We start from the raw sequence: 13,441 nt of genomic DNA on the forward strand, positions 1-13,441 counted from the left end.
ATTCTTGGCCTTAGCCCAATAAGAGAAACGCTTCCATTTGCTTGTATAAATCCTCCTGGTAGAGGATTTTAACGGTTATTATGATGTCTCTAACTGGGTTAGAGATCAAAGGAAGCCTGGCTAAGGAAGGAAGTGGAGCAACCATGCTGTGAGGTTGAGAGAAGGGATAGACCGTGCAGCTGACCCGATTGGTGAATCAGAAGATCTGGCACTGGGTCCAGATGCCACGGCTGCACCAAAAGGTGATGATGGAGGAACGGGAACCAAACTTGTCGAGGCCAGTAAGGGGCAATGAGAATCAAATTGGCTCTCAAAACGGTAGCTTTCTGGATAACTTGAGGGATCAGAGGAAATGGAGGGAAGGCATAAAGAAGTCCCTGGGGCCAATCCTGGGTCAGAGCGCCTCTGGGGATGGCCTGGTAGAGGGAAGAGACAGAAGAAGTCTGACATTTGCTGTTTTGGGGAGTAGCAAAAAGATCGCAACATGGACGACCCCATTCCAGAAATATCTCTTCCGCTATAGATTGCTTGAGAGACCACTCGTGAGGCATGAGAATAGCTCTGCTCAATCTGTCCGCTACAATGTTGGTTTTCCCAGGGATATGCGCTGCTACCAGAAACCGATGAGAGGAGATTGCCCATTGCCATAGTCTGAGCGCTTCGACACAAGGGGTAGGACTTGGTTCCGCCCTGTTTGTTGATATACCAAACTACAGACATGTTGTCTGTGTGGACTGCAATTGTCCCTACGGAAGAAAGTCGCTGAGGGCTTGCAACGTTAAAAGCACTGCTCTCATCTCCAGGACATTTATGTGCAGATGGTACCGAACGGCTGCCACGCCCCATGAACCATCCTGCCCTGATAATGACCCCCACCCGATCAGGAGGCATCAGTGGTGACAGTGGCTATCGGGATGGGGGTACAAAGTACCTGCCTTGGTGAACCTGAGGAGATGTGATCCACCAAGCAAGATGATCTTTGCAAGTCTGTGTCACCAGAATCTGGTGACGCATAGGAAGTTGTTGGTACGACCACTGTGTGAACAGCATCCACTGAAGAAGGCGCATGTAGAATCGAGCCAGGGGAAGAAGAGTAATGGCCGCAGCCATGAGGCCTAATACCTTTAGAACCATTCTGGCCTGTACTTTCTTGTTGGCCAGAATGATCCTGACATGACTCTGAATTGTCTGAAATGCTTTGATCTGTAAGGGTAGCTGACATCCGAACAGTGTTTAAGTTTGCGCCTATGAAGGTAATAGACTGGCAGGGCGATAAGGATGACTTTTCGAAGTTGATCGAGATGCCCAAATGAGAACAAAGATTTATTGTGTAATCCCTGGCTTGTATAAGCTGATGCCTGGTGGTGGCTGACAGGAGCCAGTCGTCGAGATACGGAAACACCTGGAATCCTTGACGTCTCAGGTGAGCCGTGACCACTGCCATGCATTTGGTGAACACTCTGGGGCTGTAGTGAGACCAAAGGGCAGGGCTCTGAACTGGAAATGACTGGACCCCAGCCGAAGCGGAGAAATCTCCTGGAGCGCCTGTGAATTTTGATGTGATAGTACGCATCCTGAAGATCTATTGAGCACATCCAGTTGTCCTTCTGTAAGAAGGGCAGAATTGACTGAAGAGTGACCATTCGGAATCTTGTCTTCCTCACAGACTTGTTGAGTCTGCTGAGATCCAATATTGGTCTCCAGTCTCCGCCTTTTGGGGACCAAAAACCTTGAGTAGATTCCGAGCTCTGAATGGTCTGTAGTAACTGGCTGAATGGCTCTTTTTTGCAGTAGTTTTGAGACTTCTAACTCTGCAATTTCCTTTAGACCGGGTGGTACATCTGGAAGGGAATTTGAGGGGAAAGGACTTTCCTCGAAAGGAATTATGTAACCCTTGGATATGATCGACTGTACCCATCTGTCTTGAGTGAGGGAATGCCAGGCTTCTGGGTACAGTGATAATCTTCCCTCGACTGCCTCCAAGGAGGGACAGCCGGGCAACATCTTAGAGATGCTGAAAGGGCTTGTCAGAGAGAGGCTCTCTGTTTCCCTGGTTTTTTGGACCCCCTCTGCCTCTAGAGCGGCGCCTGTTGTTGTTACCCCCTCTGCCTCTAGGGGTAAACTGACCACGTGAATCCGGCGTGACTCCTTGGGATTTGCGGAACCACATTTTACCACCTTTCTGTCCTTTGGGGTAAGGTCTAGAAGGGGTGGAAAAACGGACTCCTACAGCAGAAAGAGTCTTGCCGTCCTGCTCGCACCTGGTCAAAGTTTCCTTCACCTGAGGGCCAAACAAAGCTGACCCATCAAAGGGAGAATTTGTGAAGGACGCCTTGAAGGGATCTGCAAAGTCACATAGCCGCATCCAGGCTTGGCGCCTAAGAGCCACACCTGTACCTGCGTCCTACTCGCCCATCAGCAGCATATGATATTAGCCGCATGGAGGAGTTTGCAATGGAATTAAGGGTTCCTAGCTGCGAAGCAATTTTTTGAGCCCCTGCAGCTGTAGGATCCTGTACTACTTCACCCAGCTCCTTAAGGATATCCCTCTGGAGTCTGGTGAAGTGACATAGGTAATTCAGCTTAACGATAGCAAAGGTCGCTGAGGAAAACATCCGCCACTGCACCTATCCATGGTCCTAGAGTCCTTATTAGGAGGATGGACGGCACGGAAGGATCTGCAGTTCCTTTTGGTGGCAGCAGCCACCACCATGGCATCAGCGGGGACACCCTTAGTGAGGAATTGCTTGTCACACGGGCAGTGATAAATTTTGAAGGCCTCCTAGGGACTGGCTCTACAGAGTCAGGAGCTGCCCACGCCTTCGGGCAATAACCTGCATAAGGGGGTCGAAGGCGGAGACACCCAGGAGGTGGAGGGCCGAGATCCAAACGCCTCTAGGTATACTGACTCATCCTCAGAGGGATTGTTGGTGGGCCAGTTTCCCTCTGTTTAAGGAGTTCTAGGATGTCTGAGAAGGAGACATCCTCAGAGGGGATCTAGGGGATCCCTCTGACTCATCAAAGTCAGTATCTGAAGTGATAGACTCGGGAGTCTACATGTTTCCTCTTACAAGTCCTCTTCCTAGGAGGATCTCCAAACATCAGGAGAATCCTCGGAAGAGGGGAAATTCCCAATGGGGAAACCTGAGGCGGAGGATCTCTGGGTCCTGTAGCAAGAGAAGTGGCAGAGATGTCAACAGGCACTATAGAGGGAGGAGCTAAGGGAACAGACTGCTGACTGATACCAGTGGCCAGCACACTCTTCCTCACCTCAATGCTCCCTCCCAGGCAGGTCCGAGAGAACCCGCTCAAGAACTAGGAACCCAGGGACCACCGAAGGGAAGTCTCCGAGGCAGATGTCGGAGCCGAGCTCACCAAGGCCGAGGCTCCAAGGGGAAGGGCGGCTCGGACAAGGGTCCGATGCCACTCACCCCTCGGAGGAGACCATGGAAGCCCGACCACCGAATCCCTCTAAGGAAGGTCTCAAGAGGAGATAAGAGTAGAGGCTGAAGGAACAGAAGGGGTATCTGTCCTCCAGCCGTAGCAGTAACCATTCCCGAAGACTCCAACTCCAAGCTCTGGGGTAGAGTTGAAGGAGGAACTGTAACGGGTGTGGACCAATAGTCGCCTGTTGAGACGGACTATGTAACATTTGGGCCAGTGCCTGTGACTTAGTAATCTACTGACCACTCTCTCAAGTCATGGTCAGAAAGCCTGATGACCTTGAAGATCGGCTCCGATGGCTCTGTTCGAAGGAGAGGTGAAGCCGAGCCGAAAGTATCGGCTCCAAGGAAGGAGACCTCGACCTCTTCCTGGAAGGAGCCATCGGAACAGATGAAACTATAGACCCTGTCGGAGCCGACAACTTATCGGAGCCGACAGGTAGCTTCCATGCATCGGCTCCAGCCGGAGCCGATACAGCCACAAAAGTAACGGTGTCGGAGCCGATCGGAGCAGACACCGATGCCTGTGCCACATGGTGGTCGGAACCGATCGGAGCCGACACCGGCGGTCGATGCAGAATCGGGACCGATAGCCATCGGTGCCCAAGGCTTAGTTAAGCCAGAATCGCTCCAGCCGGAGCCGATCTCGACTCAGAACGAAGTCGGAGCCGAGGCCGCAGGCTTTGACACAGAAGCCTGGGCCTTGGAAGATTTGGCAGTTTTGGATGGAGCCGACTTAACCGAGAGCCCTCCAGCTTAAGAAGGCCCCTAAGTATTAGTTTGTTTCTTCTTTCCTGCAGGACTCTCTGGCTGAAGGAATGACATATAGCACAGGAGTCCTGCAGGTGAAGAGGCCCCAGGCAATACAGGCAAGAAGTGTGACCGTCTGTCAGAGACATCTTCTGACAGCACGAGTCACACTTCTTAAAGCCTGAGACCCTCTCTTTTGACATGGTGTAACACAACACACACACACACCAGTCAAAGAATTAAATTAAATTAAATATACCAAAAAGGTATAAGTAGAAAAACACACACACACACACCCTAACAGGGGGGGAGCTGGTAAAAGGAGGACCTCATAAGCGAAGCGGCAAACGAGATCTGGGTACTTACCGCCTTGCATCATGGGATATGGGGCTGCCTCGAGCTGGTAAAAGTGACTCTCGAGCTTAGCAGTGAGTCGGAGCCGAGGGATCGGCTCCGAACCCATCAAGCAAGAATGAAGGCGAGATTGACAACTTAACATCCTTCATTTTCTAACGAAAAAGTCTCCGGCACAATAAAGGTTATCCTTCTATAGGTAAAGCAGGCAGACCACTCGATAGGTAACAAATGCTTTAATCCAGAAAATCACTTCATTAGACAAAAAACAAAGTCCATAAACAGTAGCCTGGATCGATTAAGCGCTTTCGTCTCCTTACAACGGAGACTTCATCAGAATAATTTGTGTAACTCAGATGTGCTTTATATACACTCACCATTTTCCTTAATTAACAATCAAAAAATTAAACGCTAATCAGCCTTAAAGCCATAGCGCTACTAAAAAATGTTGTTAATAGGTAGAGTTCATTTAAAAGGTAGTGTTCATTTAACAGACACACATAATGTAGAGTGTTGATTCCTAACAAAGCACATTAACCATCCTATAAAAATCAAAAACAAAACCAAGTACAAAAACAAAAACAAAACAAAACCAAAAGCATATATGTCAGTCACAGGCTGAGTTTTAAAATAAAGTTTACATTAAGGTACAAGCACAAAGTCTTACAATGCATTAACCTGATAGGTCTGAAGTTCATATACATTCCTAAACAAACTCATAAGGAACCTATAACTAAGAACTTATAATTAAAATTAAAAAATTAAAAAACAGAATTTATGAACACATTAGAAACATTAACAGACGTAATGAGAATAATGCTTTATACAGGCATGTGATGAAATGTGAAAAAGCTGATTTTAAATTCTGGGTTCTTGAGGTGGTAGGACCCTTGGAGAGAGGAGGTGATTGGGAAACCAAGGTAGAATATAGAGAAATGATTTGGCAGCTAAAACTGAATGCATGTTGTGACAAAGGTTTAAATGACCACATTTCTATTACCCCAGCACTTAAGCTATTGGCCGCAGATCCTAAAATTACAAAATAATATAACGTAATATAATATAATAGCATAATAAAACCAAGCAAATTATATAAATAAGTCCATTTTTTCTGGTATTTTTTATCTACACAGTATTTTAGCATTGATATGTATATATTCACATATTCATATAGTGATATATTTATATTTATATATTTATAGCTATGTTTTAAATATTTATATTTACAATTATTTATTTGGATAATTTATATATTTAATATTTATTAATATAAATTTATTTATGTGTTTACTTATATATCTATTGTTCAAGTATTCATAATTATGAGCATTATGTATTTTTTACATTTACATTTATATGCTTAATTAATTGATGGCTCGGTTGTTTCGTTGAATATGATGAAATTATATTGAGTATAACAGGTTCTATTTTAACTGGTTTTTACATAAACATTAATTGTTACTGTTTATTTTTAAGGTTCATATTTGATTAGTATAATTTATTAGGTTTCTTATGTATTTTTGAAAAGAGTTTTAGGTCCCCCTGTTATTGATGATTGGAAATTTTAGTTATAGGTCCCTTATAAGTTCTTAGTTATAGGTTCCTTATGAGTTTGTTTAGGAATGTATAGGAACTTCAGACCTATGAGGTTAATGCATTGTAAGACTTTGTGCTTGTACCTTAATGTAAACTTTATTTTAAAACTCAGCCTGTGACTGACATATATGCTTTTGGTTTTGTTTTGTTTTGTTTTTGTACTTGGTTTTGTTTTTGATTTTTATAGGATGGTTAATGTGCTTTGTTAGGAATCAACACTCTACATTATGTGTGTCTGTTAAATGAACACTACCTTTTAAATGAACTCTACCTATTAACAACATTTTTTAGTAGCGCTATGGCTTTAAGGCTGATTAGCGTTTAATTTTTTGATTGTTAATTAAGGAAAATGGTGAGTGTATATAAAGCACATCTGAGTTACACAAATTATTCTGATGAAGTCTCCGTTGTAAGGAGACGAAAGCGCTTAATCGATCCAGGCTACTGTTTATGGACTTTGTTTTTTGTCTAATGAAGTGATTTTCTGGATTAAAGCATTTGTTACCTATCGAGTGGTCTGCCTGCTTTACCTATAGAAGGATAACCTTTATTGTGCCGGAGACTTTTTCTTTAGTATTTGTTGGTGTTTTGCTTTTGGTTTACTAGTAACCTTCATTTTCCTTTAACCATTTCATTACTATGTACAGGTTTAATGATGAAACATATATTATAGGTTTATTAACCCTAAACCATGTTTTTCGCTTTTCATATATAATACTCTTCTTTTCACAGGGTTCAACCTTGATCCCCAAATGAAAGAAAATATTATGTTAGACACATCATCTTCTAGGTTTAAAGGAAGACTAAAACACCAGCTAGATAAGAAAGCCTAAAAGACATCCAAAACACACATTTTATTTCCTCTATTTTTCTTTTAAAATAGATTTTACAATTTCTTGTTTCCTGAGGTTTATCCCAAGAATCTTAATTCTATCCTTATTGAAATGTATTTGACTAATCTTTCAATAAATACCTAAACATTGACTGTTGGATTTATTCAATACAAAACCAATAATAACCTGAATAATTTCTTGCATTTGTTTTATCAATGTATCCATACCTGCTTCATTCTGTTATATCATCATCTGCATAATTTAATATGGGCAATTTTATTCCTTCATTTGAAATATAGCTCATAATATCCATCTCCTTATTGATATACATATATATTACATTTGTTACTAATACAAATAATCTGCTTAATGGACAACATTGTCTAATACATATTTCCATCTTTATATATTCAACCATCCATTTATCATAATCTTCATTATGTTACACTTAAATGTCGACATGCACATGTTCTTAAGTCTCTTATTATATACATCATACATATCCTATAATACTGAGTGATAAATCAAATTGAACACTTTGCTTAAATCTCCATTACTCTTGCCAGAACATTTATAACTACTATATCTACTGTTTCCCTAATTAATATATCTTGAACTTTTTTTCACCTTTATGCCAATCACATGTTCATTTACAACATTGCCTACTTTTTTCCATCCTTTTGTAATATTTTCATAAAAAATCTTATAATCTGTATTACTTAGCAGAGTCTCCAATTTTGTATTTCTTCCTTCTCCCCTTTCTTCCATATAAACCTAATACCTGGACATAGTTCTTTATACCTGAAACCTTTAACAAATCCTTCTTTTAATACCTTTATAAACTATTTTTCTCTATAGTCATGTTTTTATACACCTTGTATTCTATTCCATCAGGTCCTGCGGCAGAATCTAAATGTATTACTTTGATTTCTTGTTCTAATTCCTCAGTACTTGTATCTTTTTTTCTAAAACCTTATTCTCCTTGACAGAAAATATATGTACTTTCCATTATTTCCACGTCTTTGTTCTCTGCTCTTTAAACAATGTCTTAATATATTCTTACTGTATTCATAATCTCCTTTTGTGTAGTATGCATTTTACCTGAGGAATCTTTCATCTCCCTCATTACACTTTTTAATATGGCACAATTTCTTCTTTTTTGCTTTCAGGAAATGTCTGTTTGTACAATAATTGCTCTATTTTTTTTCTTATTTAAATCATATAATTTCCGTTCCTTAATAAAAATTCTTTCTTCTCTAAACAATTGTTTACATTTTTTATATTATTTCTCCATGAATAGCTTTTCCTTTTCCCATGTTACACAACATTTTTATATTTCAGTTTAAAATTTAACCACCATTCTGACCAATCTTTATAAAAATTCTCATTTGTGCATGATCTTGCCATAATGTCATAACCTATTTTCTCCCTTCAACATCCCATTTCATTTATTCTTTTTATACCTTTCCCTATATTTTATAATAATTTCCCTTTCCATAATCCAAATGGCTCTGTGGTCTGAAAAACCCGTTAACACTCCTTGTTTACCTATTACTAAACTTTCTGACAATAAAAAATAATCCACTTCTGTTCTTTTTTTACCCTCTTCTATGTGTCCTATAAGTCCATGTTTCTAATGTCCATATTTTTAATTGCCCGTATTTTATATCCTTTACTAGTTTAACATTATAAGCCTTCTTGTTTTGAAGTCTTAAGTTGCGATTAAAGTCTCCTACAATTATTTCGATTTTAACTGCTAAATATTGTATTATCTTTCTAAACATCTCTTCCTTCTCTTTTATTACATATGCATATATTGCAGTAATTCTCATAGCAAATTCTATCTTACATCAATAATAGTAATTCTACCTGTTATGACAATGCTAATACTTTGTGTCTTTATAGAAGTATTCCCAAGCATGTCTCTTTCCCAAATGCTATATCACATTTTTTTTTACCACCACACTTCTGTTTGAATTCTTTCTTCTGGTATAACTTCACTATTTTTTTACACAGTTCCATAATTTCAATCCTACTTTCCAAGTTCTAAATAAAAATTTTGCAGAACTCTGCTTTATATATTGTGTATTCATCCTTTCCATTTTTTCTCTTTTTAAATCTTCTATATTCTGCCATTTCCTTTCTCTCACTCTTTTACCAATTGAATTTCTCTTTTAACTATGATTCATTTAATGGCATTTTCATGTAACCCTGACTCTTTCAATATCTTCTAACCCTTCTTTCACTTTATCTTTTTACATCAGTAATGCTACCATTTTGTTTTCCTTTTTCATTTTCTTCACACACACTCCCAATGTCCTACTCTTTCACATTTATAACATTGTTTCACAGCTTTTTGCATCATGTTCTACTATTCCAAATGAAAAACATCCTTTTCACATATGTTAAATGATCTGTTTTTCCAGATACAAAAAACCAAAAATTTGTGGCTGTCCCCAATAGCTTACCTGGCCTATGTCACCTTCGATATTAATAATGCTAGGAATATGTACAGTGCTGCCATTTTCAGGTTTCAGTATCACATTGCAGTCTGATGCAACAGTCCAAAATTAAATGACTAACCTATGTTTTGAGACAACCCCACTTTCCAGAGATACCTTTCTATCACAGTCATCTGGCTATAGTCTAAGTATCATTACCAAACCAAAAAACTATCCAGTACTGAATATTCTTACTCCTCAGTCCACAAGGATACTCTGCTCAATTGACAAGCTTCTGCTTACAATAAGTATACCCCACTACTTTACAGGAAATTACCTCTACCCCAGCTAGGTCTCTAAGATTTGGAAATCTTTGCCTACTTCTATTAGGCAGCAGTGCAATTTATTTACCTTTAAAACCCTGGTAAAACAACACTAACAACTCATGGACGTGCTTTTTTATACCCCTGCCTACCCATACACAACTTGCATTCTCTTTCCTCCATCTATAGCCAAATCAATCATCAAAATGCACTCATGGACTCTCTCTTTCTCTACAAACACACACACACTTGCAGCTATTATGTCTATAAATTAATCCTCTCTTGCATCTGCTACATCATTTGCATTTCTTTTCATATCTTCATTCTTCACCTTTACAGAACTACACCAGCTACATCTCTCCAACACTCTTTCTGCTCAGTTCAATATTTCAACAGAATTCAAAAAATAAAATGTAAACAAATGTCACCTAGACCTTCGTTACACCGTATTCTCACAAAAACATTACCATTTTTAGTGCGTTAGTAACTCTGCCTTAGTATCACGTTTATCTCAGCCTTTCTTGCGGTTACATATCACTGTCTTTTACTAAAATGTTAAATATGTTGCAATTCTTACTGTATTGCATTGTACTGTGCATACTAGAGCTTTTTTCACCAGGTCTCCACTGAAAAGGGGCTACTGCCCACTCAGACTTTGCTGTTTAACAAAAGCAAATAAATGTACAACTAATCAAAAAGTTAAACAGCTCAAAACTGTAAGAATAAATGCAAGTGAAAATATTGACATTTTCGTGAGATAGGTTGAGTACTGACCTGCATCTCCATTCTGTTACCTCTGATATGCAAGGCTTGTAGACAGTTTGCAGTCAGTGGGGATAGAGTATTGAATGGTTATGGCAGAAACCATGTACAAGATGCCAGGACTTAGTCTAGCCAAGGGCCTACCTAATAATGATACATGTAGAGTATGTAAAGTTATAGCCAGATACTTCATTAATAACTAATAAATAGGAAAAATATAACATTTAAAAAAAAGCAGTTTCCTATTAGTATCAGGGTATATTAGAATAAAAAAACACTCCACCAAAAGCAGTTCAGACAAAAAGAACCAGCAGCAAAATGTAAACTAACGTGCCACCTTCTGAGTGCTGTTTAAGACAGAGCTAAATAAAATCTCTCTCTATTAAAATAACCACTTGAAAACAAACATTGATTATAGAACAGGACAAGCACTTTCGGTTATTCAAACCTTCTTCAGATCCTGTTTTCCTTGCAAAATCCATCCTTTTTAAACCGGCCTCTGAGTAACTGACACTGCCACCTAGATGACATCACTTTAAAGTGGCAATGCTCTGTGCATTGCTGTTTCATACATGTAAGGCTTTGCTCTGAGTATGGGCTTTAATGTTGCTACTCCATTTAGCACTGGTGGATGATCTGCCCTCAAATCCATTATCCATCTCGTTTCTTCAACTTCAGTTTTGTTTAACAAATCTCCACCCCGTATAGACTAATGTGCGAAAGTGCCATAAACCTGAATGAGTGATTACTAAACTTAAAAGCATGTTGATAAAGGGCATTACTTTTTGCTTTATTTCTCATGCCTGAAACATGCCTAAGGATGCATTCCTTTAACATACTATTAGTCTTGCCTATGTAGAAGGCCTTACAAAGGGTGCACGTTGTGACAATGTTTTTACTATTGCAGTTTACTAACCCATGAAAACGATAGCTCCTATTAGTTTCCAGGTGTACAAAAACATTACTTGAGTTAATCAAAGGACATGCCTTACAGAAGCCACATTTACGGGTACCCATACTTGTTTTCTGAGGAACACTTACATCATTTAGCCCATCTTTCTGACATAATCTCTTATGGTTCTTTTTGTTCCTGAAGACAAAACTCAAACTCTCTCCCACTAGTTCCTTGATTTTATGGTCAGACGTTAAAATAGGCCAAGATTTCTTAATCACATGACATACTGCTGCATTATCAGTAGCATAAGTAAGCGTGCATCTTATTTTACTATTATTGGCATTTCTTTCTCTGCTTTGTTTCATGCCCTTTTGTCATCTCGAATAATATGGCTGTCCTTTTTGTTCTCAGAAAGCCAATGCATGTCCTTTACTCTTATATACTATTTTCTCTTCATAACCTCTGCCCATAAAGTTGTCCAAAAGTTTTTTCTGTTCATCTAAGAAAATATCTTCATCAGTACAGAGTTTTGAAATGCGGGCAACCTGGTTAGCCACTATTTTGTGGAAGATATGTCTGGGGTGCATACTTGTGTATTGCAGCATATGATTCCACCACATTGGTTTTCTGTACACTGTAGTTTTTATACCTTTCACAATATCTAACAATAACTTTACATCTAGAAATTCAATTTCATATCTTGAGCTCTTTGCATCAAATTTCAAGAACGTAGTTGTGCTAGATAAAAAAATCTAACTCATTAAACGATGTTTCACTCCCTTCCCAAACAATAAAATTATCAACAAATCTATTGTATAGTAGTAACTTGTCTCTTCAGATATTTCTCACATCTTCATACCCCTCCTTCTCCTATTGGGCAAGTACTAGATTAGCATAACTATTGGCACAGGGGGTGTCCCCATCGCCACCCTCAAATTAAACTGATGTTCGATAGCTCTGTACGTGGCTTCTGTAAGGCATGTCCTTTGATTAACTCAAGTAATGTTTTTGTACACCAGGAAATTAATAGGAGTTATCATTTTCATGGGTTAGTAAACTGCAATAGTAAAAACATCATTATCCCAGATGCTTCCCATACTCTGGAATAGGCTACCAATCTATGTCAAGCAAAGTTATTCATTAGCACTCTTCAAGAAAAATCTTGAGTGGATGGGAAATAGGAAATACACCCCAGGGATCACTTCTGTGTCTCTGCTCGACAGTGGCACAGGAAAATAACTTTCTTGGGTGGTGTAAGCCAGGGAATCTTGTTGGCTAGGCTTACGTAGGCCCTTGGGCCAATAGCCTAGCACCTACCTATATCGCAAAGTGCACCCTTTGCAAGGCCTTCTACATAGACAAGATGAATAGGATGTTACAGGAAACATCCTTAGGCATGTTTCAGACATAAGAAATAAAGAAGAAAGTAATGCCCTTTATCAACATGTTTCTAAGTTTAGTAATTACTCATTCAGGTTTATGGCACTTTGGCACATTAGAGAGTCTATTCAGAATGGAGATTTGGTTAACAAAACTGAAGCTGAAGAGACAAGATAGATAATAGATCTGAGGGCAAATCATCCACTGGGGCTAAATGGAGTGGTACCATTAAAGACCATTCTCAAAGAGCGAAGCCTTAAATGTATGAAGTAGCAATGCACAGAGAATTACCACTTTAAATTGATGCCATCTAGGTGGGTGTGTCAGTTACTCAGACTGGTATAAAAGGATGGATTTTGCAAGGAAAACAGGATCTGAAGAAGGTTTGAATAACCTAAAGTGCTTGTTCTGTTCTATAATCAACATTTGTTTTTAAGTGGTTATTTTAATAGAGAGATTTTATTTAGCTCTGTCTTAAACAGCACTCAGAAGGTGGCACGTTCGTCTACATTTTGCTGCTGGTTCTTTTTGTCTGAACTGCCTTAGGTGGAGTAGTTTTTTTATTCTGATATTTGCTTGTTACTAGAGCAAGTTCTACTAATACTTTAAAGAAAATAGTTACGAATCTTTTGATTGGTGTTTCTAACCCCACTGCTAAATATAA

The 13,441-nt window shown here is 39.3% G+C and overlaps 1 long non-coding RNA gene across 1 annotated transcript in view; it reads right to left on the reverse strand.

The window, feature by feature from the left end:
- The window catches only part of LOC122790084, a 1,107,046-nt gene that overhangs the window by 151,852 nt on the left and 941,753 nt on the right, over positions 1 to 13,441 (reverse strand). The window lies entirely within an intron of this gene.

The sequence above is a fragment of the Protopterus annectens genome, chromosome 15.part0 (genome assembly GCF_019279795.1).
Source record: "Protopterus annectens isolate FY-2018-M chromosome 15.part0, PAN1.0, whole genome shotgun sequence".
Taxonomy (NCBI): domain Eukaryota; kingdom Metazoa; phylum Chordata; order Ceratodontiformes; family Protopteridae; genus Protopterus; species Protopterus annectens.